Here is a 6,793-nt window from a genome sequence, read left to right as displayed (position 1 = left end):
CAGATCACATTTCAGCACTGTAGAAAACACCCATTCATTCTGCTCCGTTTTCCTCTCTTTTATGCTGTTTGTTTTATTCCCGGAACAAAGATCCCACAGCTTGTCTTCGAAAGCCTTCCATGTGAGTGTGAAAGAGGGTAGGATTTGGAACATGCTGGAGTTCAGATAAAACTCCTGATTTATTTTTTTTCAAAGTGCTTCTCAATTGGACACAGATCCCAGACCTCCAGGGTTTGATTCATTCATCTTGAGTTGGAACTCTGCTTTCTTGCCCTGCTCCAGAAGACCGGGAGATTCACTTTAAAAAAGATGCTGCTGCTGCTTTTTTCCACATCACAAAAGAATTAGCGTTTGCACAGCCCTTTGAAGATGTGGTGTCACGCATGTGCTATTATTAATAATAAACTACAGATCTGCTTCACACCATCTGAAAACCAGGGCTGTGCCACCATGAAAGGGCTCTTATTTCAAGCAGTTCTCCATTACGCCGAGCCCGGGTCCTGCTCCGCTTCAGACTGGGGCTGCTTCCAGAACGTGGGCAAAGGAAGGCAGCAGCTGGAGGGAAACAAAACATCTACCACCCAGTGCATTAAAAAGCTAAAGTTGAAGAGGCTTATTTTTTAAGTTTATTTGTTTTGAGAGAGAGAGACAGAGCAGGGGAAGGGCGAGAGAGAAGGAGAGAGAGAGAGAATCCTAAGCAGGCTCCCCACTGTGAGCGCAGATCCCTACACGGGGCTCGAACTCACAGACTGCAAGATCCTGACCTGAGCCGAAACCAAGAGTCTGACATTTAACCCATGGAGCCACCCAGGCGCCCCTCAAAGAGGCTTTTATAACCATTAGAGGTCGGTGCCACCTGCTACAAGCCCTTGGCCGGAACCTGGGTTTGGGACGCAGCACCTGCTGACAGCAGGGGCCATCAGATCGTGTCTGATTGCGAGTGCATTCTGGGGAAGACAAACATTCTCGGGGCTCGCGAGCCCGCACAGCCAGCAGACAAGGCACTGATCACAACCTGCTGAAACCACTCACGTCGTTCCTCCGGTAGCGTTGGGCATTTCCAAGCTACCTTTCCATGGCTGAGTTTGAGGACATGGATATAAAATGAGGCCACTGTGCATACCAGTCCGGTAAAGACTTCAGGGTCGGGGTGCCACGGAGAGACCAGAACAAACACACAGGGCTGAAAGGCAAAGGCTGGCTTCCGTGGGCTCCTCTGAACAGCCTCAGGAGAGAGGAGTGCATTTGAGAGCCGGGTGTATTCTCTTTTTGAAAAAAAAAAAAAAAAAATCTTTGCACCTGTCTTTGGTGGCGAGTTTCAACCCCTCCTGCCTGCTTCGGCCTCCCTGTGGCTCAGCTTGTTTGCGGAGCTGCGTGTTCAGAATGGACTTCGGCCTCGTTTCTGAGTTACCTGGGCTGGCGGGCTGGGAAGGGATCTCTGGCTCCATTTCGGGCCCCAGCGCTGAAGGTGTTCTATATGAAAAATGGAGCTGGAGAGAGAGAGAGAGAGGGAGTGAGCAAAAAGAGGCAAAAATACAAAACTCGAGGAAATCAAGATCATGCTGCGCAAAATTGTTACAGCTGTTTCTGTTTTCATTGGCTGTTTCTTTTGGCTTCACGTTTTCAGCAACTGCGGTTCAGATGGGCAGGAAGGCATATGGCTGGCCCAGTTCTGTGCTGGGAGGACCCAGGACAGAGCGGGGAGGGAGGTGAGGAGGGGCAGGAGCCCGCAAGGAGGTTCTAAGTTTTGTGCAGCACTTGGAAGAGCTACACATCAAAGCATTTGTTTTTGTGTGTGTGTGATGCTTTGGTGGAAGCCTTAGCAAGAGAATTCAGATGCACTTAATGAAACCTTTGAAAAGCATCCCCTCTCTCTGGCCGGATAGGATTAGTGGGCCGTTTAAGGCATTGTACCAGCCCTGGAAATGATGTTCCGCTGTCTCGGAGGAAATAAAGCGTCAGGACACATCCCTTTCCCTCTCGCTCCCCGACTGTGCTTCACCTAGACCATGGCGCAGGGCTGAACGTACAGAGAGTGCACATTTTCCCTGGGGAACTCTCACTCTCCTCGTTACAAATGGAATGAGCTGTGTGCCTGCTCACTGACCCTAGGAGAGTATTGGCAGCTGGGATACAGCGCCCCAGGGCTTGGCGTAAGCTGCTCACCCACCTTGATGCCCCTGCATGGCAACTGGAAGGGGAGCCAGGAAAAAAAAAAAAGCATGTGGAAAAGCCCACATTTACTCTCTCACTTTCTTAAAACTCCCTATTGGTGATTTAACTGACATTTTTAGGGTTTATAAAATTGCTTAAGCTGGAGTTCTCGAATTTGATACTATTCTTAACCACCCCTACCCCCCCCTCCACTCCACACACACCCACTCTTAACCAAGTTCATTCTACAAACCCTAAGGAAAGATGACTCTAAAAGCAAATACTGAGTCCCTAAACGAAGGCAAGTGAGCAGCAGAACAGGGGATTGGGAATATGGCAAGGGAGAAGTGTTAACTCTCATTTGGCTTATAGTTCGAGCACAAGGGAAAGTATAAAGAAAAGGTGATAAATGAAAAATACCTATAGCTGGTGAATCGTTATACTGGTGAATTGTTATACGCTCTCACATTTAAAAACCGTCTAATCCAGTGAACCCTGCTGTAGAACGAAGGGCAGATCCCAAGCCCTGGGCCCAAGCATTGATTCTGCTTTGAACTTACTTGGCTTTTCTGGACCGGACCTCTAACTTGACTGCAGGAGAGCAAATCGCCACCTTTATGCCTCAGTGTGCTCATCCAAAAATGAAACCGCACTGGAGAGAGAGGTTGATGAGCCCTCTGAGGCTCTAAAACCCCAGATGATTGTGAACATCAGATCTAATAACGTGATGACATGTGTCTTGGTTTCTTGGTTGTGTCTTAGTCATTTTTTTTAAATCTTTACTTTTGAGAGAGAGAGAGAGGGAGACACAGACTCACAAACTGAGAGATCGTGACCTGAGCTGAAGTCGGACACTTAACTGACTGAGCCACCCAGGTGCCCCAGATGCTTTTTTTTTTTTTTTTTTTAACATTGTGAAGTGTAATAACTTTCATTCTAAAGCACAGAGAAGTGAATCAAGAAAACAGACCTATTTTTTTTAAGTGAGACTCTTCATAATGACCCCTAAAAGTATAATCAATGTCCATGTCCACAAGACTGACCTTTGCAGAGTTTCATAGGGCCACAGATAAAAGTTTAAGACTGAATACGGGAGCAAACAAGAACATCCGATGTTTCAGTTTCAAAGTCTTGTATCTAAATCTCACAAGGTTCTCAGGAGGGAATTTGTGGTCAGGTCCCATCAACCTTTTTTATGGTCAAAGCCCAGGGCAAAAGAATTTCGCCCACCCTTACACTGACTCAGAGCTGAGGTGCAGATGAACTTTCCATTATCCTAACTTTTAGGTATTAGTTCCAAATGCGAAATTTGGTACTTTTTTTTTTTTTTACTGCTGTCCTTCACAAGGGACAATTTCATTCTTTGTAAGACGAGACTGGCTTTCCTTAGGCAAAGCTAATTCAGGTAATCACTCCTTTTCCTATTCAAGGAGGTTATTGAGCCCCCTTGCAAAAACAGCCTGCCTCACCCTTCCTGGGCCACACTCTGCCAGAACTGAACAGGTTTAAATGAATTTAATATCTGGCAATAATGATGTGCTGTTAGCCACTATTAACACATAAGAATTTAGGTAACACAGGAAAAGATGAAATCAGAAAATGCAGAAGAAGCATGGTACATCTTAAAATGTATCATCGTAGGGGCACCTGGGTGCCTCAGTTGGTTGAGTATCTGACTTCGCCTCAGGTCATGATCTCACAGTTTGCGGGCTCAAGCCCTGCATCAGGCTCCGTGCTGACAGCTTGGAGCCTGGAGCCCACTTTGGATTCTGTGTCTCCCTCTCTCTCTGCCCCTCCCCCACTCATGCTCGCTTGCTCGCTCGCTCACTCTCTCTCTCAAAAACGAATAAACACTAAAAATTTTTTTAAAAAGCGTCTGTTACATGTTACTACAAATTTGAGATACCATTAATCAGTAGCATCTTTTACAAATGAAGAGTCGATTTTTGCATTTTGAGATTCAGCCAGGCACTCCCATTAGTTGGCTGTACGCTGAACCTCACTTGCAAAAACATGTTTCTGCCATTATCCTTACAGAAGGCCGTGTGTTCACACACATGCACAATTATGAGGCTGAACATCCCTTCTTCTTTGGGTTGCTCTTTGATCTTTTATTGTTTTGTTGCTGTGTCCATATGGAAATGTTACCAACCAGCGGGCAATTCCTTTTCCATTATGATTCCTCAGCCAGAGCCTTCCCTCCTGTTGTTTCTTATTTGTGTCAGGTTCCAGATTGATGCCAATATTTCAAAGGAGCACACCTCCTTGGGTTCAAAAGCTCAATTTGCTTTAAGTAGCCATCAAAGCTTACACTTAGGCTTAAGTACTTGTTTATAGCCAGGTTTTTCTGACATGCAGTGACAATGTGACCATCTCCTGAGAAACAGTTTTCTTGTGATATGGGGGAGACCTTTGGGATTAGGTAGGGAGGTCATCAGGCCTGTCAGCAAGAAGCCTGTTTTCGGTTGCTGTGTGCGCTGCTGATTTCCATCTCGGTCTCTACCAACTGGAAGCATTTATAAGACACGCAGGGCCATGACCTCATCCAAAGAAAACTGATTGAAAATTTTCAAACCCTCAAAAAGCTCAATTTGTGCATGGCAGTTTATGTTCATGCGTAAGTTTCCTTCCTGTCCATAGCACCCAGAAACACTGGTCCTGGAAATCCCCCACTTTTATTATACTGGAAAATACCAAAGATGTGAGAGCGTAGAAGTATGTGTTTACTAAGGGAACTTTTTTTTTTTTTAATAGCCTTCTGAATCTCCTCCTCAGGAGAGATTGAATAAAGCCGGTGCCTTCCCACTTCCCAAGTCTATCTCACACATCAAACAAATGAAAAGCCTTCCAAAACTCATCCCCCGTCATGCCCACACTCAAATATGCTGTTTTATGTGGGTTGACCAAAGTCTTTTTCTGATGTTCCTCCCCATCTGTTCTTTGAATAAACATGCATCCTAAAGAGAAGGAGGACTTACAGGATCAAATTCAGTTCCTGTATTTGGAAATGTTTTCAAAAGAGCACACCACACTTGGCTATTCGGTCAAATTAGGTTCCGTTTGCCTCTAATAGCATTTAATTACCTCCCACATGCTTCTCACACTCTTTTGCTTCTTGGTCTACCCCGACTTAGCTCGTCCGATGCCACACAAAGTCAACTGGCTCTACTGGGTGTCTGGAATTGTGGAAACCAAATAACCAGAGACACAACCAGTTGGTTTTTAACTTTTCAGGTTGTTTTGTTGCCAGAGACACGGCACCTCACTTTATGGCTTTTACAAGTAGATTGTTATACTCATGGTGATGAGGGAGTGTGGGGCAAGCTGAGGGCAAAATACAGGCAAACAACTGTATTTTGCACCCTCCCCCCCCGGGTGGGATCTGTGTGATATTCTTCAGAGACTCCTGGCCACCCAAGAGCAAAGGAAAGGGATTTAAGTGCTTGCCGTGGTGATGGGGGTAACTAAGGCAGATGAGAAATTAAATTCCCTTCCTGCTTGCAGCCCGTTGACAAGTCCTTGAAATGGGCAGAGTGACCTTCCTCTAGCAGCTCAGCTGCCTCAATGATGACACTTTGCTGGGGGCACAAGAGAACCTTAGCTTAACATTATCCCAGCCTCAAGGACCCTGTATGTCTACTTCCTTTATCTCAATTGTAGCAAGATCTATGCTGGCCGTCCTACTCCAAGCTTATGGCCCCCTCATATACATCTGAAGGGTCTCATGACTGAGCTCTTGTTAAACAGTAGTAAGTGTTTCCCTAGCAACAGCCAGCCCCTCCAGGTCCTGGAAACCTCGCTTCCAAAATGCCTTAGGGACTTAGTCTATCCCTAAACCCCTCCCAACCTGGGGGTGGTATATGATGTGTTATGCATCACGACCCCAGTGCAGCTCTTCCTGCCTACGGGTCCTTCCCTGGGCTTTAATAAAATCACCCTTTTGCACTAAAGACGTCTTTAAGAATTCTCTCTTGGCCACTGGCTCTGGACCAGCCCACCATCACCCAAAACGTCATCAGTGGGATTTAAAAATTCACTTGAATGGAAAGCAATGTGCACTGATGAAACTCTGAGAGACCTTCAACCCAAAGTATGAAAAATTGAGAATAAGTCATCTCACAGTTAACCTCAAGGAGGGATTCAGTCATCCCGATTAATTAGCTTTTATTTTTCTTTCTCCAGATTAAAAAAGAGAGGAGGGTGGAGTGAAGACCTTCTGTGGAACGTAATGTTCAGTTGTCATCATTTCCGGTTTACAACCTCTGCATAGGCTGAGATTGTGTTTGTTAATCGGAGTTCAATTCCAGTGGCATCATGTACAAAGACTAGGTATCTTCAATATCTTAATTCAGTTTAAACCTGGGTCTGGCAATTTTTTTTTCCTTTGGAAGGGCCAGATAGTGAATGATTTAGGTTTAGAGGGCCAAGATCAAAATCGAAGGTATTATGTAGGAACTTAGATGATAAAAGAGGAAACACCTGCCCCTCCGTGGTCCTATTCGCTGCTGACCATGAGGCACCCCTGCCCTCAGCTGGAGACATTCTCTGGTTCCCGTGGGTGGGGCCTGGGGTCCCGCAGGAGCGTGTGGTGCGCAGGAGATGGGATGGCGGATGAATCGGGGGTCCCCGGTCTGAGGGG

This window comes from Crocuta crocuta, unplaced genomic scaffold (assembly GCF_008692635.1).
Source record: "Crocuta crocuta isolate KB4526 unplaced genomic scaffold, BGI_CrCroc_1.0 scaffold145, whole genome shotgun sequence".
NCBI lineage: Eukaryota > Metazoa > Chordata > Mammalia > Carnivora > Hyaenidae > Crocuta > Crocuta crocuta.
This window is presented reverse-complemented; position numbering follows the sequence as displayed.